Genomic DNA, 27,321 nt, shown 5'->3' on the forward strand with positions numbered 1-27,321 from the left:
CCTGCTGGCTTCCAGTGAGTAATGTTGGCAGATGGCTGAGTAAGAGTCCTGGGGGCCATGCTCTTACATTCTTTGGACCGATTTTCTCATCTGTTTCTATGTGAAAGGTTTTGTTCGGCCCATTTTCTACTCAAATCTCCTCTTCATCAAGTGGGAAAGTTAACTGGAAGGGATTGAAAACAGCCCCAAAGAACTGGGTAAAGTCGGAAAAGGGCTGTTAAAAGAGTATTTAGTGGTGGGTGAAGGTGGGGCTCATCCTGTGAGCCTAGCAGTTGGGAGACTGAGGCAGGGAGATCGGGAGTTTGAAGATGGCCTCAGTGACAGAGAGACAGTGTTTCAAAAGAAAAGTGTGTGTGTGTGTGTGTGTGTGTGTGTGTGTGTGTGTGTGTGTTGTAAGAAAGACAGACAGACAGACACACACACCAGAGAGACACATAGAGACAAGATAGAGATAGAGACAGAGACAAGCAGGGAGGGGGTGCACCCCAATCCCACTGGTCTCCCGGTCCCCTCATACCTACCCTCCACCCTTGCAACTTTCCTCTCATCAGAGAAAAAAAAATAAAAGTCTCTCCATAGATGCTGTAGTGTGTCACAGTGTGTTCCACAGTGACACAGGATATAATATACCCTTCATATTCTTCTTTGCTTGCAAACGTTAGTTGCAACGACTCGTTGGTCCGGTATGAGACTCTGGCTTCTGCTATTCAACCAGCAAATTCTACGAGCATCTTTCAATTTTGGTTTTCCTATTTTGGAGACACAGCCTTAGGACAGAGGTTTTATAGAGTATAGGTCTGAAATCTCAATTCTAGACTCGGGATGTAGGGCTTTTTTTCTCTTATCTTTTGCGGGGAGGACCCTGGCTTGGTTCCCAGCACCTACATGATGACTCCCAGTCACACTTGTAACTCCAGTTCCAGGGAATCAGATGTCTTCTTCTGATCCCATGGGCACCAGGCATATGTACAAAATAATCTTTAAAAACGAAAAACAAGATGCCCCAGCAGGTAAAGGAACTTGCTACTAAGCGTGATGACCTGAGTTTGATTCCTGGGACCATCATGGTAAAAGGAAAAAGCAGACTGTCCATGTCATCTTCTGACATTCACGTATGTACCATGGCAAGCAGGTGTGAACAAATACACAGATGTGTAGCGGGATACTTACTCTGCTACATTGTATTCGAAGTGGAGCTCAGAGATTAGGCAGTAGAAGAGGAAGTGGAGCTGGGAGAAGTGAGGAAGGGGAAGGGAGAAAAAGAGGAAGGGGAGGAGAGAAAGACAGGAAGGGGATTAGACGAAGAAGGCTATCAGCCATGGAGAACCATGGATGGGTCAAAAGCTGTCCTGGGTAGCAACTTCTTTCAAAAGGTTAGATATTGGGTAACAATAAAACCACAACAATGTCCAACTTGACACTTGGCATTGTGAACATCAAGGAAATTAGTCTTGGGCTGGGGAGGTAGCTCAGGGTTAAGACCATTCCCTGTCCTTCGAGGATTTGAGTTTGATTTCTACCACCCATGCTTGGTAGCTCACAGGTGTTGCCTGTGCCCTGGACTACTCACTGCCCCACCCTACCTGCCCTTGGGGGTTGGAGGTGACATGGTGCGGGAGTCAACGACAGATCCAGATCTGAGAGCAGGTGAGAAGTGCACCACAAACTCATCTGAACACTGCTGCGGGCTCCTTTAATACTTTCCATGTGTGACCCATTGGTTCCAAGAAAGCATCTCTTCTAAGCAGCAATTCCTGATTGGCTGGCATTGTCTGTGCCAGCAACCCTTGGTCTCTCAGGTGGTCCTCAATTAGGTCCTCCTGCAGGAGATGCTTTTGCGGCTGCGTGGCCCCCTGCGTTTACATAGAGATGGCCCGCTGTTCCTGCTACAGGCAGGTGCCTGTAACTACAGCTTTAGGGGATCCTGCACTGTGTTCTGGACTCCAAGTGCAAGCACATGTGCAATATCCTCCACTCTCTCAAAATCTCAAAAAATATTAAAATGAGTTCGTCTAAAATTAACAAAATAGAGAGACCTGAATCCTGGAGCTTGTTCTCTGGCACTGTGGAATGCATGCATTCTGTCTGTCTGTCTGTCTGTCTGTCTGTCTGTCTGTCTGTCTCTGTCTCTCATACACACAAATAATAAATAGAACAGAATACATAAAACAGTGAAAACTATTTGCCATTTAAGGATTTTCTATTATTAATTCACTCTCAAGTCTAAGTTACTTAAATTTATCTTATTTTTGGTTGCTGCTGTTTGAGTCAGGGCCTCACCACATAGCCCAGGCTGCCCTTGAATTTACTGTGCTCTTCCTATCTGAGTCAGGGCCTCACCATGTAGCCCAGGCTGGCTTAGAATTTACCATGCTTCTCCTGTCTCAGTCCTGAATGCAGGGATTACAGGCAGAGGTCACTATACCTGGTTTGATCTACTTAAAATTTGAAGTCTGTATTAATTAATGCAGAGAAACCATGTCTAGAATGACAACTATCTATCTGTTCAATAGGGAGATGTGACTGAGGTAAGATGTCATGGGGATAGAGCAGGTGTGTGTGTGTGTGTTAAGGAGACTCTGGTGGGAGGACTGAATGGTCTAGGGTGGGGATTTCAGTAACTGATGTAAATAAGGGGCTGCTGAGGTGCTCCCTGCTGCTGAGGTGCTCCCTGCTGCTGCTGAGATGCTCCCTGCTGCTGCTGAGGTGCTCCCTGTGTAAATCACCAAGCATGACAACCTGAGTTTGATCCTGGGACCCAGGAGAGAACTTGCTTCTGAAAACTGTCCTGTGACTATCACACATGTATGCATGTACATCCAAATACACACACACACACACACACACACACACACACACACGCACACACACACTTACACATATAATTTTAAAATTAAGGAAAAAAGGGATTTTGCTAGAGAAGTGGTTCAGTGGTTAAGAATACTTGCTGCTCTTTCCGGCTGGAGTTTGTTTCTGAGTAAAAAAATTCTCGCTATTTTCCCAATGAGGAGTTTCACTCTCATCTCGCTGCCCCTCTTAGGACCACTGGTCTGCAGCTCCATCTTTTCTCGTGTACTGTGGTCTTGCAATGATTTGAGTGGTAGTGCCAGATCCGATGGAGGAAGACAGTAAGGGGTTACCACGCAGAGAGAGCTAGGGCTGATACTCTGTGGGTAGCAGTACTTGATGCACAAGCCTGATGACCTCAGTTTGACCCATGGAACCTACATAGAGAACTGGATACCCTGGTACATATCTGTGATTTTAGCGTCCCTATTGCATGTGTTGGGAGGAGAGACAGGTACCTGGAAGCTTGCAAGCCTGCTAGACTGATGTGCAAAGAACTGGTGGGACAAGTGAGACCCTGAGTCAAAAGGCAAATGAGAGAGAGAGAGAGAGAGAGAGAGAGAGAGAGAGAGAGAGAGAGAGAGAGAGAGAGAGAGAGAGAGCTGATTTCTGAAAGTTGTTCTCTGACGTTTATACACCCACTACAGCACATGTCCTGGCTTTCTGCCTCTGTCTGTCTTACCCTTTCTTTCTCTCACTCCCTCCCTCCCTCCCTCACTCTCTCCCTCCCTCCCTCCCTCCCTCCCTCCCTCCCTCCCTCCCTCCTTCCCTCTCTTTCTCTCTCATACACACTCACAAATAATAAAATAGAACAAAATAAGTAAATAAATAAATAACAATGAAAGTTATTAGTAACCCACATGGGACCAGATACATTTGGGACTGGTTTTGCAGATGGGATGGAAGCTTGCTTTGAAAGAGTAAAAAAACCCACAAATCCCTTCATGATGTCAGTCCCACTCATACTAAACATATTGAGAACAGGTTATCATATTGTTCTCTGCTTCATTTACTGATAATGAGGCCCAGAAGGCATAGAGTTTATTGATCTGCAGTTTTTAAAGGTTCATTTAAGAAACTAAACATGTGAAAATTGTATTTTTGCTTTTGAGGCAGAGTCTCATGTAGCCTGGCTTGCCGCAAACTCCCTATGTAACTGAGGATGACCTGGAACTCTCGATCCTCCTGCCTCCACATCTAAGGTTTTGGGATTGCAGAAGCACACCCCTATACCGGGTTTGTGCTGGGGATCAAACCTGGGGCTTAATGCATGCTAGAGAAAGGACAGCCATGTGAGCTGCCTCTGCAGCTCTGAAAATAAATTTTAAAGCAGTTCCATACTGTGTTTCTTACATCTGGGCTATCTTAATACCATTTAAATGTTTTAAATTTTAGGTGCATATGTGACCATACTATCGGTCGTTCAAAGCAGTGTAAGCTAGCGTCTAGGGTTGGCTTTGCCAGTGGCCACCAGTGCTGGGGCCTGTACTCTTCATTAATGTTCTACTCTGGAACATCTTGCCTGTCTCTAGTCTTCCAGACCAAAACTTGCAAATTAAGCTTCTAGAGGAGTCTGAATCTTTGGACTACTTTTTTTTTTTTTCACCGCAGTCGGTCTGCTTTATCAAGTGCCTAATCTGTGTCAGTTGCGTCGATTCTGAAGACCATCTCACATCTCCCAGAGACTTCTTTGTTACAGTGTTGATTGCTGAGGTGGCACGTAGTCCTTACCATTGACAATCGGAAGAGATTTTCTTCTCTGAGGAAATCTCTCCACTGTCTGGGGTGTGTTTGTCAGCTCTGTGGTACTGCGCTTTGAACGTGAAATGCTCCCTCTCATAGGTTCATGCCTTTGAACACGTGGTCTCCGGAGAGTGGCACTGTCCAGGAAGGTTGTGGAGCCTTTAGGAGGTGGAGCCTCGGTGGAAGAAATCCGTCACTGGGGGTGGGCTTTGTGTTTGATATCCTACTTCCTGTGTGCTCTTTACTTCTTGACTATGAAAGTAACATATAAGGCACAAGCTCCTGCTTGCCACGCCTTTTCCACCATGATGGAGTGTAACCCTCCTCAAAAGGTAAGGCTGAACAAAGCCTTTCCCCGCGAGGCTTGTCAGGTATCTGTTCACAGCAAGGAGAACAGTCATCATCACTCTAGTTGAAATTTTACTTCGGACTCCCTGCATCAGTATACTCTCTTCTTAGGACCACATTTATTTACAGTTCTGTTTCTTCAGGCACTGTGTTTCTCCAGTTATTTCAATGATCCAACTAGATTAGTGGTCCTCAGCCTTCCTAGTGCTGCGACCCTTTAATATGCTTCCTCATGTCGTGGTGACCCCCAGCCCTTGTTGCTACTTCATAACTGTAATTTTGTTACTGTTATGAGTCATATTGTAAATATCTATATATAGGATATCCTATATATGACCTCCAAAGAGGTCACGACCCACAGGTTGAGAACCACCATGATAGCTTTTTTTTTTTTTCCTTCCCCTTCCTTTCTCCCTCTTGCTCCAGTCTTGCTCACTCCAGCCCCACCCACTCCATTGTAGCCGTCTTGAGACACCCATAAGAGGGCGTCAGATCTCATTACGGATGGTTGTGAGCTACCATGTGATTGCTGGGATTTGAACTCATGACCTCAGAAAGAGCAGTCAGTGCTTTTAACAGCTGAGTTATCTAACCAGCACTTTTTTTTTTTTTAATTTTTATAAAAGAGTGTCTTGCTTTCTTACTCTTGGTCTGTCTTCTCGCCCTTTCTCCTTCCCTCCCCCTCCCCCTCCCCCTCCCCTCCCTCTCTCCACGTGCTCATGATTGGCCTCCTTTTCTCTCTTTTCCTTTCTCTCTGCCTTTCTCTCAACTCCCCTCCCCGTGCCCTAAATAAACTTTATTCTATATTAAAAAAAAAAAAAAAAAAAGTGTCTGAGAAGCAACTGGCTTCTGCTTGTTTACTTATTTAGCATTTGGTCTTGAGATTAAGAAATCTCAGCGTTTTCAGTGGTGTGCCCTTGGACTTGAGTGAGTGGCTCAGAAATTGCATCCACCCTTTAGGAGTATTGGAGGCTCGGGCTTCACTACCCGGTGATTTTAACTGCTGGTTAAACTGGATCACCAGCCGCACAACCTCCCGTCAGCACAGACATTTCTAACTCATCCTTTGGCCATTAAACCTACAGGTCAATCCAGAGAGGCAATCAAAAGTTAGTGGGACAGGCCGATGGGAAAAAAACAATTTTTTTTTAAAAACTGTCAGTCACACTTTTCATGCTTTGGGGCAGCTGACTCCAAGTGTCACAGATGACTAGGGAGAAATTTAAATATTAAACATTCTCTGTATGATGATTAGGACAAACATCCCAGGCTGGTGAGATAGCTCGGTGGCTTAAGGCACTTGCCAACCTGAATTCACTCCCTGGGATCTTCTCCATGGTCGAAGAAAAGAATGGACTTCCTCCATAAGCTGTCCTCTGATCTCCACATCTGCACTTTCCCAACCCCAATCAATAAATACATAAAAAATTAAAAAGATGGCATTTCTGCCTGTCCTTACGGAATTAAGTGAGTCCATGGAAGATAATAGCTCAGCCTTTAGGAGTTCCTTTGCTACTTTTGTTGTTAAGACGGGGTCTTATGTAGCCCAGGCTAGCCTTAAATTCACTACATAGCAGAGGCTGACCTTAAACTTTCTGATTTTAAGTTGTTCTTAAATTCTTCTAGTGTAGTCTTGAACTTAATTTGTTTGTTGAAGGCACAGGTTCTATTGCATTCCACATTAAGACATGTCAAAAATTATTATACTGAAGGACCCAGTGGTTCAGTGGCACACATGAGACATCTCCAGGCTCCACTGCCTCTATTACTGCTCCAACCAACCTCTCTGGTGTACAGGAGTGAAAACAGCACCCAGTTTGTGTGATTTCTTCAGAAGTCACAAGAGACGTTGGTACATGTCCCTATGTTAGTAGCCTCACCGTTCATATCCCAGCCCCATGGTGGTTGCCTGAGCTAGGGCAGGGCTGTGGGGCTGATCCATCCAGAGCCAGAGTCCAGACGACTGGGATTGGGCCTTGAAAAGAGGTGGAGACCTCCACACATCAGCTCTGGGCTCCTTGCCCTTGCAGGTGCAGCTCCAGTGGACCCCAGCGAGGCATGAACGATATCCTGCAGGTCTGGGACCTGCATATGGCTTGAGCTTGAGCCTTAAAGAACTGAGGGTCTGGACAGAGAGTGCTCAGGGACAGTGCTGCCTGCATCCTTGGGTCCAGCCCTGCCTGACACCTTTACAGGAGTAACCTGGGTTTCATGAGATGCTGTCTCCTCCAAAACAAAGACAAACTTTAAGGTTATATGTTATTATTACCTTATTATATATTATATATAACTAATATAATTATACAGTTATCTAAAATATGTAACGTAAAGATTTTGTCATATATGTTATGTATTGTCATATATATGTATACATACATGCATATATATGTACACATATATGTGTGTGTCCTATTTCCCCAGTAATGTAATATTTGTTATATGTTGTCACATCTATCTATCTATCTATCTATCTATCTATCTATCTATCTATCCTATTTCTCCCGTAATATAGCTGGTAAACAGGCTTATGCATATCAAAATACTTTCAAGAAAATAATTTTTTAGTTTAACATTTTTTATTATTTTCTGATAGAACTTAAAATTTGATCCTTAATAAATGTATTTTTTGTTTTATTTTTAAACTTTATTTTAAAATTAATTTTTTTGTTTTTACCTATGTGCATGTCTGTCTGTCTGTCTGTCTGTGTGGAGGTATGCGCACATGTTAGAACTATTCACAGAGGCCAGAGGCTTTGATTCCCTGGAACTGGAATTGTAGGCAGTTGTGCACTGCTCAGTGTGGGCACTGTAAACCAAACTAGAATCCTCCGTAAGTCTAGTCGGCTCTCCTAACTATGAGCTATCTCCCCAGCCCTGCTTTATTTTAAATTGCCCCCCCCCTTTTTTTTAAAGACAGTCTTACTATGTAGCCCTGGGTGGCCTCAAATCAGAGAGCCTGCTTCTGTCTCCCAGTACTAAGGTTAATGGTGCACACCTCTGCATCTGGCCTGTTATATTCTTTTTTTTTTTTTTTTTTTTTTTTTTTTTTTTTTTTTTTAGATTTATTTATTTTGTATATGTGAGTACACTGTCACTCTCTTCAGACACACCAGAAGGGGGCATTGGATCCCATTACAGATGGTTGTGAGCCACTAGGTGGTTGTTGGGAATTGAACTCAGGACCTGTGGAAGAGGTGTCAGTGCTCTTAATGGCTGAGCCATCTCTTCAGCCCATGCTATATTTTTAATTTCACACACCCGTTACATAGTATTCAGTGTAAGGACTATTAGGTACTTGTTGATACAGTTTTGGCCTTGTTAGTTTCCCTGTCTACTTATTGCTTGTGGACTTTGGCATGACTTTTTTTTTTTTAATTTATTTTTGAGACAGTTTACAGTTGTGGAATTGAACTGGGCCGAGACTTTCTGAGTAGTAGTTTCTGATCCAAGGACTTTCTCATGGAATATTTGGGTATATTCACATTTCTGTACTCTCAACTCAAATGGTTCTCTTTCAAATGTTTCAAAGATAATTGGTAATCATGATAGTCAAAAAAATAGTGAGACGTCTAAACCGGTTTCCTGTGTAAGTAGACCCAACCAGTCAGCTCAGAACAGACCTTCGTCTAGGGAGACAACCATCTGGCAGCCCTTCCATGTTCAGGACTGTTGGCTTCACCGTGCTGATTCCATAATGCTGAACCCAGAGCCGTTTTCACCCTGCAGGGTTTCTCTGGAGTTGGATGAAGCTGAGGGGCGAAGGACTCTCAATCAGAACTCTACTGCAGCCCAACTATTCAGAATGTTTGACCTTGTATATATAAATTTATATATTTTAGTAAGACTCATGCAGACACTGGTGAATTTTTATTAAGGAACTAAGCGTGGAGTAAAACACCATTAAGCAAGTTGATTTCTTGCCCACGGAAGGCTTACTGCATGGGGAGGAGGCCCATCCTGTCTGATGGACGCTTGATCTCTTTTACTTTGGGATGGCTGCTATGACTGCTGTTGTGTTCTGCTCCTTCTCCTTCCCCTCCTCCTTGTCTGCTCCTCCTCCTCATTTCAAAGCTGCCCGTCAGATTGCTCAGGCTAGACTCATCCTCAATAAGCCAGTAGGCAAGGTTGACTCCGAACTCCCTGTCCTCCGCCGTCCTCCTAAGTGCCAGGATGAAAGACTTGCACCACTGCACCTGACACAGGGTTCCATGATCTTTACTGAAATAATGTGAGCGGAGATGGAAGGGGTGGGTCAGGCGTGAAGAGCACTGACCTGGTAGCTCACAACTGTCTGTAACTCCAATTGCAGGGGATCTGTGCCCTCTTCCGGTCCCGCTCTTCCATGTATGTGCGGTACATGAGCTCATGTAATCACGCATGCATATTTTTTAAAAGTTTATTGATTTTATGTATATGAGTACACTGCAGCTGTCTTTAGACACACCAGAAGAGGGCATCAGATCCCATTACTGATAGTTGTGAGCCACCATGTGGTTCCTGGGAATTGAACTCACAACCTCTGGAAGAGCAGTCAAGTGCTCTTAACCACTGAGCCATCTCTCTAGCCTACATGCACATTTTTTTTTTTAAAAAGGAACATGGACTGGCAAGATGGCTCAGTGATTAAGAATGCTTGTTGCTTTTGCAGAGGACCCGGGCTGGACTTCCAGCACCTATATGATAGGTCACACGTCATTCATAACTCCAGTTTCAGGGGATCCAACACCATCTTCTGACATCTGTAGGATACCAGATATGCATGTGGCACACACATAAACCACACACATGGGTGCACACATGAGAAACGCATACATAAAATAGACTAAATACATCTAATACAAAATAAAAGAAGAAATTATGTGCTTTTAATCTAGTTTCCCCAGAGTTCATTTTTTGAACTTTTTCTTCAGATTTCTGACGGTACGGATTAGCTACTTCCGGTAACGTTTCTAGTTTGCCTTGAAGGGCGTGGTTGCAAAAGGCTCTAGTTGTAGGAGTAGAACAAAGAAGTGGGACATAGGAGACTTAGTCCTGCTTCTGAAGCAGCGGCATGAGCCAAAGGATTGACGGTGGTCAGCGTTCCCGCAGGGTCGGGATCAAGTGTAAGTTCACAGAGGCTGAGCTCTCGGCAAAGTCCTTGTTGCTCAGGGGTCTGAGTTTGGATCCCTAGCCCTCAGGTGAAAAGACAGGTGCACCGGGAAGCAGAGGCAGGGGAATCCCTGGAGCTCACTGGCTGGCAAGGCTGGCTGAATTGGCTAAGCTTTGCCTTTAGGAAGAGACTCTGTCTCAAAAAATAAGGTGAAGAAAGATTAAGGAAGGCCCATCAGATAGCTCAGGCTAGACTCATCCGCATTCTAACACTGTGATGGTTTGTATATGCTGGGCTCAGGGAGTGGCACTGTTTGGAGGTGTGGTCTTGTTGGAGTAGGTGTGTCACTGTGGGTGTGGACTTTAAAACCCTCATCCTAGCTGCCTGGAAGCCAGTATTCTGCCAGCAGCCTTCAGATGAAGCTGTAGAACTCTCAGTTCCTCCTGAACCAGACCTGCCTGGATGCTGCCATGCTCCTGCCTTGATGATAATGGACTGAACTTCTGAACCTGTAAGCCAGCCCCAATTAAATGTTGTCCTTTATAAGAGTTGCCTTGATCATGGTGTCTGTTCACAGCAGTAAAACCCTAAGACAAACATGGACCATTGAGTTTGTTTGTGGTAAGGGGTACATGTGTATGTATGTGCCTTTGAAGATGCACACATGAAATGACATATATGTGTTCATCTTCAAAGGCACATACATACACAAACAAACTTACCACAAACAAACTCAATGAGAGTCAACTCTTAAATCTGGCAAGAAAGACCTATTTGGTTTAAAAGGCGTACACTGGATTCTCTACTGTATGTCTCAGTTCCTGCCCCCCATCCTTGTTCAGTGTCCTGACTGCCCTTAACGGACGGGCTGCAAAACCAGCCGACATTTTGGTCGTGCAAATTCAAGGTCCTCAGATTCTGGTGTGCTGTGATCCCAGAGAAGCAACTGTAAGTGTAAGTGTAACTGTAACTGTAAGTGTAAGAGGCACTTTGAAAGGCTGATCATGGCGACACTTTATTCTGTGATTTCATCTTGTGTGCTAAATATTTTAAATATTGAACTAGGTATCCCCTTTCTGTACACTTTTCCTGTGTGGAGTCCAGGCCATTTGTTCTTGTCAATGGTATATGTGCTTTGTTCATGTTCATGCATGAAGCTCCTTGGAAATGAGGCAGTGTCTCCATTGCTCTCAAACCTAACAGAGAGAAGTCTCCCCAAATTGTCCCATTTCTTTGAGGGTCTACTGACAACTAACCCTTTAGCATCTGTTTCCCTGTGACCCAGCAGTCTGCCTGAACCCCCTCTGGTTAGAATAGAGAGTGCTTTAGAAAAGGGTATTAGGTAGCTCACAGAACCTCTGTGATGGCCAGATAATCAGGCTTTGGCATTACAAATACAAACACGTTCCAACTTGGACTGATTACATGCAGAGGAAATCCAGCCAATTCCCCATTCAAGCCCTAATACCGTTTCCTCTTACCCTCAAGATAATTTCCAGTGAGATAGTTTTGCAAAGATATGTAGCCAATGGTCTCCTTAATCCCTTTGGCTCATATCGCTAGTATATGAGAGTCAGGCGAAGATATTAAAACCGAAGGGTAAATCCTACACTCTTAATTGGCAAGGAAACTCTGCATTAAATGTTTTATAAACATTGTTGTAAGCAGGCCAGTTATGTATGCATTTAATCTTTCCATCTCCTAGAGAGACTGGCAATTAACTGATTTTACCTTTGGGTGAACTTACACTTTTGATAGTAAGAATTTTTCTTTTTTCCCTGAGGTTTAAGAATGAATGCTTTTTTTCCCCTTGATTTTTTTTTGTTAAAGGAAAATAATAATTACTGTAGTACCTGTTGATTCTCTGGCTGTTAGTTGTCCATAGAAGGGTAGAAACCCATGTCCTGTTTCATTAAAGGCCAGGTTCTCTGTTGAGTGGACAAGAACAGGTTCTTCATACTCCTTTCAAAATGCCTTTGGGGTCCCATGCGTAGAGTTAGTTCTAAGGGAATTTTAAAAATACTATAGTAACTGATGATTTTGATTATGCAAAGAGTCCTAGCATTCTGATTTTTAAGATCAGACCCTTCTGCGTATACAGAAATAACTCCTATTCAAATGCAGTAGGAAGCAGAAATAACGGCCAGCCTGGCTATGCTGTTTGTTCTAATGTGGTTCAGATCATTGCTCAAACCTTCCCAACTTCAGCATTTGCTGATATCCAGAAGTTCTTGTCTCTATTTTCTTAGAAGCAGTCCACTGTTTCAGGAAGCATAAACAACTCAGGACAGGCGGTTCATCTAAATCTTTTTCTTAGTCTGCTGTGAGGCTCACGTCCTGGGAGGTCCCAGCTCCATCCATAGGGGGCTTCAAGAGACGCGCCTTAAGCATCCTTCTGCATGCCCTTATTAAACATTCCTGATGGTCAGCTTTTGATGACTACTGGATTAGTGTGACACTTAAGTGCATGTGGCAGGAAAGTGAGAGCAACTTAGAGCAGCAGGGGGTTCTGGTAGGTCTGGGCTTGCTCACTGTTGGTGGGAGTATATTAAAGTCCAAATCTGTTACATGCATATAAACAAGCAACCCCTTAAATTTTTTCTGACACCCAAGGGAGGGGACCAGAAGCCAACTGAAAGGTTCCAGAGACAGCAAGGCCTACTTCCAGTTTGGAACTCAGTCCTGGCCTTCCTACAGGGGTCTTTTGGAAGTGGCGCTTATGGTATTCTATGGTAATGGGACATTGCTTCTCCATTGCAGTAAATCTCTAACCCTAATAAGCTGGGGCAAAAACCACACAACTCAGTTTCAATATTTATAAGCTGCACACCTAGGCTGGGCAGATTTACCAATGCACGACTCTATTCCCCAGCTATGAGATCCCTTGTTACATGTGGCTTCTTCAGGCCACGTGGTTCTGTTCTTTCTTCCACCTCCTCTTCCTCTGTCTTCTTCCCTCTCCTCTGTCTCCTCCTCTGCCTCTTTTCCTCCCTCCCTCTCTTCCCCTCTCTAAAACCTCCGGCCACTGCCCAATCACAGGCTCTAGCCTTTACTTGAGCAGCTAAAATGAGGAGAAGGTTCACACGGAATCACTTGAGTATGTGATACACTCCTTGTCAGGGAAGCCCCTCTGGAGGAAGCAGAATTAACATCAGAATACAACACAGCACCAGAGCAACCCACAACACTTTTCATGTGTGTTTCTATGTGCTGTGGCACGGCTCCCTAAGTCTGTTGAAAACTGTGTTGTTTCAGACATGCACATGAGAGTTTGTTCCTAGGTCAGGATTAGTGCAAAGGTTCAGATGGTTTCTCTGAACTTAGAGGCTAGTAAGGGCTGGTTAGATCACGGTCTGGAAGCAAAGAGTTTTGTATGCTTTCTAGAACTGGTGAATGGTGGATAATTATCAAGTGGTGGTGTTGTGTTTCTGTCTCTAAATCTAGTGCTCGGGGGAAGCAGCATGAAGCTGTTACCTGGCTCCTGAGAGACGGGGACTCAAAGAGAGGTGGGGAGTTGACTGATACTTCAGCCTGGTGTCTCTAGGCTCTCGTCACCAGCAGGGAAGGACTCAGAGACCATGTAAGGATTGGGGGTGGGGAGGGGTTTAGTAAAGATCATAAGTGTGGATTCAGCTGTTGCAGCGGAGGGGAGGAATGCTCGTGAGCTGAAACCAGGGGAAGGATGGGGGTGCTAGGAGCAGGTCAGAATTTTCTAGAACAGGGGTTTGTTCTCTTCTGTGGGGTTTTGTGATATCAAATGGTACCAGATGCATGATGGGAACACTTCTGTATGGCTAACGGTGTTGAAGATGCTATTATTAAGCAGAGGACAGTTAGTAGCCATCTTGGTTGGCCATGTTGGTCTCAGCCGCCTCTGTGGCTGCCTAAGCCCACAGCTGTCTCTGCAGTGCCTCCACTTACCTCATGCCAGTCTGAGGTAGGATAGAAAGGCAGAGAAACTTAGGAGACATGGAAGGTCCCCCTTAATTTAGAGTCTCATAGGCTGAGAGATTTCTGATGAGAAAGGTGGGAAAGAGAAGCCTTTATTCACTGTTGGTTGGAACGTGGACCAGTACAGCTGTTAAAGAAATCACTGAGGAAGCTTCTCAGAACACCAGAACTGGACCTACTGTGTGACCCAGCTAGGCTACTCCTGGGCATATGTCCAAAGGACACTGCCACACTGTGGAGATGCCTGTACAGCCATGCTCATTGCTGCTCTAGTCACAACAGCCAGGAAATGGAATGAGCCAGATGTCTACCAGCTGAAGGGTCATGGAGAGGTGCTATGTGTACAGGACGAGATTTTATTCAGCTGTGAAGAAAGAAGAAATGATGAAATATGCAGGAAAATGAATGGATCTGGAAAGTATAACATTAAACAACGTAGTTAAAACTCAGGAAGGTGAAAAGTGCATAGTCTCACTCTTATGTGGATCCTAGCCTATGATGCATGTGTGTGTATGTGTGTGTGTTTGTTTGTGTATGTGTGTGTTTATGTGTGTGTATGTGTGTATGTGTGTGTTTGTATATGTGTGTGTTTATGTGTGTATGTGTGTGTATGTGTGTGTATGTGTGTGTATGTGTGTATATGTGTTTGTGTGTGTATGTGTATGTATGTGTGTGTATATGTGTGTGTGTGTATGTGTGTATGCATGTGTATATGCATGTGTGTATGTATGTGTGTATGTGTGTGTGTATGTGTGTGTGTATGTGTGTGTGTATGTGTGTGTGTATGTGTGTGTATATGTGTTTGTGTGTGTATGTGTATGTATGTGTGTGTATATGTGTGTGTATGTGTGTGTGTATGTGTGTATGCATGTGTGTATGTATGTGTGTATATGTATAAGTGTCAATGTAAATGTAGGGAAAGCTGGAAAAAGCTAGAAAGGAGGCAAAAAGAGGGTAGGAAGAGGTGCCGGGGCAGGAGGGAGCAAGAGGAAACCCATTTCTTGAGAGTGGGCAGGAACTGAAGGGAGAGGGATTCCAGGGGGATATGGGGACAAGTGGGTGGGGGATGAGAAGAAAGGGGTTTAGTAAAACACCTTTTGTCCAAAAATGCTACAATGATAAATGATTAAAGAAAGAATTCCATCATGGTTAACCAAACCTTCCGTGAAATTATCTTCATAGAGGTATTGATCTTTTTATACAGGTGCTTCTGGATGTTGAAATAGCAACGGACCATGCTTAGGGCACAAGTATGATCTTCCCCATTTCTAAATGTGTTCCTACAGTCTTCCTGGAATCTCACAAACATGACAGAACTTTGTTTATGCATCTTAGTTCCTTTCTAAGGAACATGTGACCCAGAGTTTCTTCATCAGAAGCTATGCTAGAAGCATGTTTACCAAAAGAGGTCCTTAGTAATGCTTTGAGCTCTAACTCTAGAATCCAACTGTTGGTGGTTTGAATAGGAATGGCCCTCGTAGATTCATGTGTTTGAATGCTTGACCCATAGGGACTGGCACTATTAGGAGATGTGTCTTTATTGGAGTAGGTTGTGGCCTTGTTGGAAGGAGTGTCACTAAGAGGGTGGGCTTTGAGGTCTCCTATGCTCAAGCTATGCCCACTGTAGAACCCACTCTCTTTCCGCTGCCTGTGGATCAAGATGCAGCACTCTCAGCTCCTTCTCCTGCACCACGTCTGCCTGCATGCCGCCATGTTTTCCGCCGTGATGATAATGGACTAAACCTCTGAACTGAAGCCAGCCCCATTGAATGTTGTCCTTTATAAGTGTTGCCATAGACATGGTGTCACTTCACAGCAATAAAACCCTAAGACCCATATTATATACATAGCTATTGTAAAGACACTCAAGACCACTTTTGAGAAGCCCATGGCTACATATGGGCATGGCTTTTCTTTCCCAGGACGCCCCACTTTCACTCCTATGTTTAACTCTGTGTTAAAATATGCGCTTGATAAACTCCAGCTCAGCTTTGCACTGACGTTTTTGAAATTCTTTTCTGTGTGGAAGTCAAGAATTTTGTCTTTGGGCTGGAGAGATGGCTTACTGGTTAAGGGCTCTCTGGCTGCTCTTCCAGAGGATCTGTGTTTGAATCCCAGAACCCACATGAAGGCTCACAGCACATCTGTCACTCCAGTTCTGGGGAATCTTACACCTTTTTCTAGACTCCTTAGGCACTACATGCACATGGTGCACAGACTCACAGTCAGACAAAGCATGCATACACATAAAATTAAAAGAATCACTGTAGGCTCTGGAGACCATTCTTCAGGCTGTGAGAGACAGTGCCACAGAGCTGTATCTGTGGCTTCTGACCCACTTTCTGCTGACAAATCTGACTTCCTGCAAAGATGGCAGCCATCTTCCTCTAGAGAGCTCTCCCCAAAGTAAATCAGCTGAATTATCAATAGCTAAGAAAATCAGGTGAGGAACTGAGTTACCTGCTTTGAAGAAGGCAGGAAGGAAGAAGACCTTTCATCCCTTCCCAGCCTCAAATCCAGCACTCAGTCATATACTCAAGTGTCTTTTTGTTTTGTCAGTAATTAGGAGATGGGGTGTCTGAGGAAATGGAGTGTGTATAATACCAGCAATCAGAAAACATACCAAAGATCATGAGTTTACATAAGTGAATTACAGGTCAGCCTGGTGTGCACAGTGAGACCCTGCCTCAAACAAAATAAGGCACAAAAGTTACAAGAGTCAGATAAAATCTTTGTCATGGTTTGAATATGCTTGGCCCAGGGAGTGGCACTGTTTGGAGGTGTGGCCTTTTTGGCATAGGTTGTGTCACTGTGGGTGTGGGCTATGAGACCCTTAATAGTGTATGCATGTGCATGTGAGTATGTGCATGTAAGTGTGTTTGTATATGCATGTGTGCATGTGTGTGTGTATATATGTGTATGTATGTATGTATGTGCATGTGTGTGCATACATGTGTATATGTGTTTGTGTATGTGTGTATGTGCATGTGTGTCTGTGAGTGTATGTGTATATGTATGTGTGTGTGCATGTGTGTATGTGCATGTATGTGTGTGTGAGTGCATGTATGTACATGTGTGTATGTGTGTATGTGCATGTGTGTATGTGTGTATGTGCATGTGTGTATGTGTGTGTATGTGCATGTGTATATGTATGTGTGTGTGTGTGTGTATGTGTGTGTGTGTGTGTGTATACAGACATTCATGGAAGCTAGAGGCCAGCATCAGTCCCACTCTGTAAGTCTCTGCCATATTCCTCACTGAACTTAGGGCTAGCAAGCCCCATGGTGCTGGGATAACGGGTTCATCTCAGGCTTTTTATGTGGGTCCCAGGATTCAAACTTGGGCCTTCATGCTTTTGGTAATGCTCTTACCCATTGAGCTCTCAAAATTCATTTTACCTTGGCTCTGATAGAAATGAAACCTTTGTTTCTGCTTTGGATTTCCTCAGCTCTGGTTTCCCCCATTTCTCTGTCCTCCTGTAAGCAGCAGGTGTGGATGGCATCGCGTAATCAAGGCGGGTGTGTCAGCGAGGTGGGTGTCTGTGGCGTTGTGTCAGAGAGGCAGACTGCTCTTGTCCAGCTTAGTCTCTTAAGAGCATGATGTTCACTGATGCAGCCCTGGCAAGAGCAGCCTGAGTGGGGTTGGTGTTGGGACGAAGGGCTTAGGTTTGCCTTTGATAATATGTCCGACTTCATGACCATAGTACCGAATCGTTAGGTGATGGTTTTTGTTTCATTTGGAACCAGTTCACTTTTGCAAACACTTGTTGTTCCCCTAAGGAGAACAGTAAGAACACCACATGAATTATGTTGTACAGTGTTGTGCAGGGGTGCCAGGCTGGTCCCCTTTACAGGTGTTGTGAGTTTCTGTTCCACCCTTGAGTATGGTGCCAGGTTCATTCACTACAGAGACGGGGACACCCAAGCCTATCTTTTTCTTTTCTCTTCTACCTTCATCTTCTTCTCTCCTCATTCTCCCCTTCACCCCTGCGGAGTCTTTAAGCCGAGACTGCTTAATGTCTTTCTGCCAGTGGATCCCTGAGTACATTTTGCAGTGAAATTTCACAGTGAAATCAGATCCGAGGGCTGTCTAATCTATAGCCGCCCTTGGCTCCCACTATCAAAACGAGCATTTTAAAAATTGGTCCAGTAGATGATGCGAGTAAAAGATTGCCATCCAGCTGAGGCTCAGCCAGCCTGAAAAAAATATCTCCCTTGCAAAAATAGTTTCCATCTGAGACGCAGGAAGCGCCAGGAGCTCTGGGTCACATGTTAATTTTGTATGAAAAGATTGATCTTCACACCCCAGGATTTTATTGCAGCTCAGATTAATTTCATCTCCACGAGAACGACTTGGGTTTGAGGAGAATTTGCATGCCTTCTCTGTTTCCCCCGCTTTTTAATGGATGTATGTGAAAATTATCGCGGTTTAAATGTTTAATTCTGGGAGAAGCAAAGAGATGGAGGGCTGCGATTGCTTTACAGCGGACCATCTGCTCCACCACTTGTCTTCTGTGATGAGCCCCGAGCCTGTGCTTTCTACCTAGTCTCTTTAGGCTCTGATTTAGTGCACAGTCAGAAGAGGTGAACCACGTGTCCAGGGGTGGGTTGGGGAGTGCTATTCAGTGAGGCTCACTTGCTGTTCGATTTATTTAATCTCTTAATTATGTTTTAGACTTGCTTTTATTATATGTAGTTGTGTGTTTGTGTGCAAGTTTGTGCTTGTGAGTGCAGGTGCCTGTGGAGGCCCAAGGTGTCTGATCTCCTGGGGCTGGAGGAACAGGCAGTGTGAGACAGCCACTGTGGATGTCGTGAACTGAACTCAGGTCCTCTGTAAGAGCAACAGGCACACTTAACCATGGAGCTATCTCTCTACAGAATTATTTTAATTTAGCTGTGTGTGTGTGAGTGTGTGTGTGTGTGTGTGTGTGTGTGTAGTTGGGCCTCCTTGGAGATAGAATCACAAATTTTTGTGAGATGCCTAATGTGGGTTCTGGGAACTGAATGTAGGGTCTCTGGAAGAGCAGGATCCACATTCTGGCCCATGGAGTGATGTCTGTAGTCTTTTTTTTTTTTTTTTGAAAGTGGGACTCATTTTGTAGTCTAGGCTAGCCTCAAACCCATGTTCTTTTTACTTTTATTTTTTAAAAGTTTACACGTCACACTGTTGTCTTTTACTGTTGGAATGGTCTCTCTAAATCTTTTCTATGTATAAGTTCTGAAAACTTTGTTTTTAAGATTTATTCACTTATTTTATGTGAGTACACTGTTGCGCTCTTCAGACACACCTGTAGGGGGCATCAAATTTCATTACAGATGGTTCTGAGTTACCATGTGGATGCTGGGAATTGAACTCATGACCTCTAGAAGAGCAGTCAGTGCTCTTAACCGCTAAGCCATCTCGCCGGCCGGTTCTTTGTACTTTTGCCTTCTGATGCTAAAGTTATGGTGTGTACCACATGCTGAGCGCCAGTGGTGTGTGTCTCTATGTGTTGTGTTGTATGTGTGTGGTATACGTGCATGTGTGCATGCCTGTGTATTTGTGCATGCAAAGACTAGAGCAGAATGTTGGGTGTCTTCTTCTATTGCTCTGTGCTCTATTGCCTTGAGACATGGTCTCTCACGAAACCATGAGCTCATCATCTTGGCTAGGTTGGCTGGACAGCAAGCTCCCAGGATCCACCCATTATGGTTCCCTAGTGTTGGGTTATAGTCATGTGTAGCCATATCTGGCTTCTTATAAGGACGCTGGGGATTCAAACTCAGGTCCGTGTGCTCTTATTCAGTGATCTAGGTTTTCAGTCCTTGGGACTATTTTTTTAAAAAAAAAATAATCCTTTTCTGTTGAGCAATAGGTTATTTGGAGGGCAAACCTACTCTATGTGCAAACCATGAAGTAAAGTGTTTGTGTGGAAAGGCGAAATAAAATTCCCTGTTCCACAGACATAAGACCGGACCTGGCTGGGATTTCTCCAAGTTGGTTCAGGTCTTTAGAATACATTTAAAGCTGAGCATGGTAATGCATGCCTTTAATCCCAACACTCCAGAGGCAGAGGCAGGTGGATCTCTGTGAGTTTGAGGCCAGCCTGGTCTACATCAAGAGTTCTAGGACAGCCAGTGCTATATAGAGAGACCTTGTCTCAAAGCAACAACAACAATAACAACAAAATACATTCACAAAATTTTAAAATTACACTCTATTTATTTATCGTGCACACATACTATGTGTCTTTGTGGAGGTCAGAGGACAACTTACAGGAGTTAATGCTCTCTTTCCACCCATGTGGATCCTGGGATTTGAACTCAGGTTGTCAGGTTTGGAGGCAAGCATCCTTACCTGCTGAGCCATCTCACTGGTCCTTAAGAATTTCAGAGGTGAAACAGGTGAAGCTGGGAAGAGTTTGACTTCTATACCTCTTTCTTTCCTGGGCCACACAGCAGACTGGGTTTTACTCCAGGCATGTGAACACGGAGAGAAGGCAGCTGCTCAATGCTGTAAAAGAGTTGGCTCATCCATCTGGCTTGCAGCATGGCTGCGGATCTGGATTGCATGCCAGGCTCCTGCGAGTTTGCAAATACGACTGTCTTTTTAGTTATAAAACACGAACTGCCATCCTACACACCAGGGAACTAAGCTCGCATACAACAGTCAGCAAAAGCAGAACGGAGAGAAGCAATACCACTTTTATTGAATTTTTTCCCCTCTACTTAATTTCTGAAGGTGATTTGTTGTTGTTGTTGTTCATTTTGTTATTTACCAGTCTCAAGCATCTGGCTTGGTTCAGGTTCGGGTTCGGGTTCGGGTTCGGGTTCGGGTTCGGGTTCGGGTTCGGGTTCAGGTTTTCAGGTTCAGGTTTTCAGGTTCAGGTTTTCAGGTTCAGGTTTTCAGGTTCAGGTTCTTCTTCAGGTTCAGGTTCTTCAGGTTCAGGTTCTTCAGGTTCAGGTTCTTCAGGTTCAGGTTCTTCAGGTTCAGGTTCTTCAGGTTCAGGTTCTTCAGGTTCAGGTTCTTCAGGTTCAGGTTCTTCAGGTTCAGGTTCAGGTTCAGGTTGTTCAGGTTCAGGTTCAGGTTCAGGTTCAGGTTTTCAGGTTTTCAGGTTTTCAGGTTTTCAGGTTTTCAGGTTTTCAGGTTTTCAGGTTTTCAGGTTTTCAGGTTTTCAGGTTTTCAGGTTTTCAGGTTTTCAGGTTTTCAGGTTTTCAGGTGTTTTCAGGTTTTCAGGTGTTTTCAGGTTTTCAGGTTTTCAGGTTTTCAGGTTGTTTTCAGGTTTTCAGGTTGTTTTCAGGTTTTCAGGTTGTTTTCAGGTTTTCAGGTTTTCAGGTTTTCAGGTTTTCAGGTTGTTTTCAGGTTGTTTTCAGGTTGTTTTCAGGTTTTCAGGTTTTCAGGTTGTTTTCAGGTTTTCAGGTTTTCAGGTTTTCAGGTTTTCAGGTTGTTTTCAGGTTGTTTTCAGGTTGTTTTCAGGTTTTCAGGTTTTCAGGTTGTTTTCAGGTTGTTTTCAGGTTTTCAGGTTTTCAGGTTGTTTTCAGGTTGTTTTCAGGTTGTTTTCAGGTTTTCAGGTTTTCAGGTTTTCAGGTTTTCAGGTTTTTCAGGTTCAGGTTCAGGTTGTTCAGGTTGTTCAGGTTCAGGTTCAGGTTCAGGTTGTTGTTCAGGTTCAGGTTCAGGTTGTTGTTCAGGTTCAGGTTCAGGTTCAGGTTCAGGTTCAGGTTCAGGTTCAGGTTTTCAGGTTTTTTTCAGGTTTTCAGGTTTGTTTTCAGGTTTTCAGGTTTTCAGGTTTTCAGGTTTTCAGGTTTTCAGGTTTTCAGGTTTTCAGGTTTTCAGGTTTTCAGGTTTTCAGGTTTTCAGGTTTTCAGGTTTTCAGGTTTTCAGGTTTTCAGGTTTTCAGGTTTTCAGGTTTTCAGGTTTTCAGGTTTTCAGGTTTTCAGGTTTTCAGGTTTTCAGGTTTTCAGGTTTTCAGGTTTTCAGGTTTTCAGGTTTTCAGGTTTTCAGGTTTTCAGGTTTTCAGGTTTTCAGGTTTTCAGGTTTTCAGGTTTTCAGGTTCAGGTTCAGGTTCAGGTTCAGGTTTTCAGTTTTTTCAGGTTCAGGTTCAGGTTCAGGTTCAGTTTTCAGGTTGTTTTCAGGTTTTCAGGTTTTCAGGTTTGTTTTCAGGTTGTTTTCAGGTTTTCAGGTTTTCAGGTTTTTTTCAGGTTTTCAGGTTTTCAGGTTTTTTTCAGGTTTTTTTCAGGTTTTTTTCAGGTTTTTTTCAGGTTTTTTTCAGGTTTTCAGGTTTTCAGGTTGTTTTCAGGTTTTCAGGTTTTCAGGTTGTTTTCAGGTTTTCAGGTTTTCAGGTTTTCAGGTTTTCAGGTTTTCAGGTTTTCAGGTTCAGGTTCAGGTTCAGGTTCAGGTTCAGGTTCAGGTTCAGGTTCAGGTTCTTCAGGTTCAGGTTCTTCTTCAGGTTCAGGTTCTTCAGGTTCAGGTTCTTCAGGTTCAGGTTCTTCAGGTTCAGGTTCAGGTTTTCAGGTTTTCAGGTTTTCAGGTTTTCAGGTTTTCAGGTGTTTTCAGGTTTTCAGGTGTTTTCAGGTTTTCAGGTTTTCAGGTTGTTTTCAGGTTGTTTTCAGGTTGTTTTCAGGTTGTTTTCAGGTGGTTTTCAGGTTTTCAGGTTGTTTTCAGGTTGTTTTCAGGTTGTTTTCAGGTTTTCAGGTTTTTCAGTTTTTTCAGTTTTTCAGTTTTTCAGTTTTTCAGGTTTTTTTCAGGTTTTTTTCAGGTTTTTTTCAGGTTTTTTTCAGGTTTTTTTCAGGTTTTTTTCAGGTTTTTTTCAGGTTTTTTTCAGGTTTTTTCAGGTTCAGGTTCAGGTTCAGGTTCAGGTTCAGGTTCAGGTTCAGGTTCAGGTTGTTTTCAGGTTTTCAGGTTTTCAGGTTTTCAGGTTTTCAGGTTTTCAGGTGTTTTCAGGTTTTCAGGTTGTTTTCAGGTTGTTTTCAGGTTTTCAGGTTGTTTTCAGGTTTTCAGGTTTTCAGGTTTTCAGGTTTTTTTTCAGGTTTTCAGGTTTTCAGGTTTTCAGGTTTTCAGGTTGTTTTCAGGTTTTCAGGTTGTTTTCAGGTTGTTTTCAGGTTGTTTGTTTTCAGGTTGTTTTCAGGTTGTTTTCAGGTTGTTTTCAGGTTGTTTTCAGGGTTTTCAGGTTTTCAGGTTTTCAGGTTTTCAGGTTTGTTTTGAGGTTCAGGCTCAGGCTCAGGCTCAGGCTCAGGCTCAGGCTCAGGCTCAGGCTCAGGCTCAGGCTCAGGCTCAGGCGACATTGAAAAGAAACCGATCAGTGTTAGAACTGAGCCTGGCCCAGTAAAGAAGGCCTAACATTGTAGCCCTAATGGTTGAAGAAATGATAATTTGAAAACAAAACAATCCAGAGTTTTGAAATTTATAGTATGTAGCGATTTTTGTAAGTCTTATGTAAGGCCTTGTAAAATATTATATATGTCACATGTTATATAAATTTACTTTCCACTTCGAAATAAAAGCCATGGCATCGTTGAATGTGTTGGCTGCTCTTCTAGAGATCCTGAGTTCAATTCCCAGCAACCACATGGTGGCTCACAACCATCTGTAATGGGGTCCGATGCCCACTTCTGGTGTGTCTGAAGACAGCTACAGTGTACTCATCATATATAAGTAAAGAAATAAAACCAAAAAAAAAAAAAAAAAAAAAAAAAAAAAAAAAAAAAAAAAAAAAAAAAAAGATAAGAAAAGAAAAGAAGGAATCATTCACTGAGGTAATCTCTATGTAGCTGACATAATGCTGTACATCCAAATAGAAGTTTCTCCACAATCTCCAAAACCAAGGCTAGCAAGGAAAAAACCCCCAAATCCCAGACCCAGACAAACGTAGCGTGCACATCACTTACTGAGAAGCAGCTTGTGGGATGCTTTTTATATTTTACGCAGCAGTATGTGCTGGTGCACATCTGGAACCCCAGCTTTGCCTTAGAGAGGAAAGAGCTAGAGACGGGAGAATCAGCTGGAAACTGTCACAGGCACCTCTGTGGCAGAAACAAGGAGAGACCTTCCCTTTATATGCGCGCATGTGTAAACTGAGTCCTGCAAAATGTTTTCTCTGCTCTCCACAGGTATGCTATGGCACCCATATACCTGCACCTGTGCACAAGCAGACACACACATGCATACACACACTCACACACTGACACTAAATTAATTTTAAAAAATCTAGACTGTAGGGCTTGGGGGATAGCTGTTAATAAACTGCTTGTCAGACAAGCATGGGGATCTGAGTTCAGTTCCCAGCACATGCTTGTAATCACAGCCATGGGGGCGGGCAGCAGGAGCTGGTCTAGCCTAAGTGGAGAACTGGTTCGTTCCTAGTGAGATGTTCTGTCTCAAGACACAAGATAAACACCTGCAAAGAGAGACAGGAATGAGGCCCGAGGCTAACCTCTGGCGTAGGTTCCATAGAGACAGGAACACGGACACACAAAGGAATTCAGAGCAGAGTGAGACTGGGCTCTGTGGTGCTGGGTTGGAATTGAAGGTTATTTTTAACTCATTTTAGAAATACAGAGGCATATATATATATGTATATGTATATGATGTATATGTATATATATATACACATATATATACGTATACACACAGACACACACACACACACACACACAGACACACAGACACACACAGACACACAGACACACACACACACACACACACACACACACACACACACACACACACACACATACATATTCCACCAGGGAATCAACTTAAATGTTAAGTTCAGATAGATCCATTCAATTCAGTTCAGTAAGACTGTGAGGTGTGCCAATATATAGAGAGATGAAATCGGATGACAGTTATCACAGCAGAAATTGGTCCAGTATGAATTGTTTGTGATGATGGGTCTCTCCTTACAGAGTCTCAAAGCATATTCTTTGTAAGTTTTTATTTACATGTATGTATGTCTCAGCGTGTGTGTATGCCACATGTGTGTGTACGGACAGAGGCCAGAGAAGAGCGCTGGCCCTGGAACTGGAGTCACAGGTGGTATGGACCACCTCACATGATGGCTGGTAACTGACCTCAGGTCTTCTGGAGAAGCAGCAAGTATTCCTCTCCACTGAGCCATCTGTTCTGCCCCATCACAACATAACCTTAAAAGCTATTCATCCAGCCTTCAGGAGGTGATTTGGTGGCCATGATGCAAGAATACAGACAGGAGTGTGAGTCCACGTAGCTCATAGCCTGCAATCTCAGCACTTCAGAGACAGAGAAGATGGGATTCCTCAGATCAAGCTGGTTAGGTAGACTAGCAAAATCAGTGAGTTCTGGAGCTCCACACAGACACGCACACTCATCACACACACACATGCATCCACACATATGCATCCACACACATGCATCCACACACATGCATCCACACACATATGAACATGCATACACATGCTAAAAATGTTATTAAGTACAAAGGGCAAAGCAGTGTTTTTAAAGTGGGAGCTCTGAAAACATCACAGCAGTCCAGTGAGCTTCCTCAGTGGGGGTGAAGTGCTGCTTCTCTCTTGGGGACAGAACTCTGAGGAGGACCAGCGCCATTTTCATGATTATTCCACTTTGCTCTTGCCCTCATTGGTGTGGCCTTGTGATGATGGACTTCTGGACTTCAGTGTCATAGAGAAGCGGACACTGGTCACTGCCATATCAAGTGTTGTGTTCTGTCAGGATATTTTTATCACAGTAACCGATTTGAAAGGACAGTGAGACACGGTCGACACACACACCCCTCACTGACTAATCCCCTTTCCTCTGACCTCTGACCTCTGACCTCAGTATCTGAATTAGCACCATATCTCTGCCCATGGCACCACCTGTCCAGGGAGCCACCACTGATATTAGGATGCTGTAGGGACAGGACATGAGTAGTCTCTTCACTCAGAGCAGCAGATAGACTTTGTCTCACACGGGATGGATAGAATAAGACGGAGTATGTGCTGTTACGACACAATCAGAAGATAGAAGTTCCCGAGCACAATTGTCTCAGTGGTATCATTTTTGCTCGTAGTGACAAGATGAATATAAATATCATTTGACCAGCCGTGTCTTCAGTGCATCCTGATGCAGGAGCCAGTGCATTATGAGGGAAGTATATATTAACTCCCCCGTTCCTAGCCAGTGACCTGGTCTATGCAGCCCTGAAAACAATGTGCACATCACCTGTTTCCTTCCCTCAGTCGGATAGGAATGCTCTGGCCCTGCCTCTGTCGGCTGAACCTTGTGAAGTTTCCCCACGGAGGTTCTAAGGCCAAACATGAGAATTCTCTGAAGACAGATGAAAGGGAAGTCTGTGGGGACCCCGCCTCAGCAGAGAGGAACATCTGTATTTAAACAGCAATCGTGTCGGGAATGTGCAGCCTTCTACCGGAAGAGGCCAGCAAGCTCAGTTTGCCCCTCCTAACCGTTTCTGTCCTCACAACCATGAGCAGGCTGACAGACCACACAGTCCTTTATTTTTGAGATGGTTTTACTCTGTAGTCCAGTGTGACTTGGAACTCACTATGTAGCTTTGGCTGTTTGTCAGCTCATGGCAAACCTCCTGCCTCAGCCTCCTAAATGCTGGGATGGCTCTTGTCGCTCAGTGTTTTGTACTGATGCTGTTCACTGCTTGCCACCTGTGTTCTCCAATACCTTCATTATGGGAGACACTATGTTCCAGTCAGAAATCAACTGTCCAGGGCCTCTGCTTGGAACTAGTCACTAGTCGGCATGTATCAAATGCAAACCTTTGAAGATGGAATACTGGCTAGAAAGAAAAAGGAGACGGGGCTGAGGATGTGAGTTATTGGGAGAGTGCTGATTTATCGTGGACAAAGACGTAGGTTTGCTCGACTGGGCATGGTGGAACACACCTGCAATCCTAGCAGCAGAAGATGAAGGTGAGGGCACCAGGATTCCAGAGCTATCCTCAGCTACATAAGTGAGTCTCAGGCTAGCCCAAGGAATGGTATAAAGAAGAAAGGCCTCAGGATGAAGCTACCTTTCTCTCGGGTGCTTTGTGAAAGCCGGGGTTCCTTACCACACATGACAATTCACCTGAGGTGGAGGAAGCCTCCCCTGGCTTGAGACGATGTGTCTGTCCATTCCCCTTCACCAAGCTTCCCCTTGCCTCATTCCTCAGAGACTCTCTGGAAAGCCTCGCCCACCCAGATGGTTTTCTTAGCTCATAAATAAGTAGCTTCCTATGCACTGATCTCTGGCCCTCCGTTTCCAGGGGCCCCTGGGAGGTGCTTATGTATCTTCCCTCTGGCCATACCCTGTGCAGCCTCCATGGGTACTGTTTCTAAGTGTACATACAGACATCTATACATACACATAATGAAAAA

General features: G+C 44.0%; 1 long non-coding RNA gene across 2 annotated transcripts in view; it reads left to right on the forward strand.

The window, feature by feature from the left end:
* Window positions 1-517: 517 nt before the first annotated feature.
* Window positions 518-27,321, forward strand: part of LOC143443586 (uncharacterized) — a 72,313-nt gene continuing 45,509 nt past the window's right edge. For both annotated transcript variants that reach the window (XR_013112711.1, XR_013112712.1), the window contains exons 1-2: window positions 518-1,112; window positions 4,690-4,792. This is a non-coding gene — a long non-coding RNA (uncharacterized LOC143443586). The remainder of the gene's footprint in view (window positions 1,113-4,689; window positions 4,793-27,321) is intronic.

This window comes from Arvicanthis niloticus, chromosome 9, assembly GCF_011762505.2.
Source record: "Arvicanthis niloticus isolate mArvNil1 chromosome 9, mArvNil1.pat.X, whole genome shotgun sequence".
Lineage (NCBI taxonomy): Eukaryota > Metazoa > Chordata > Mammalia > Rodentia > Muridae > Arvicanthis > Arvicanthis niloticus.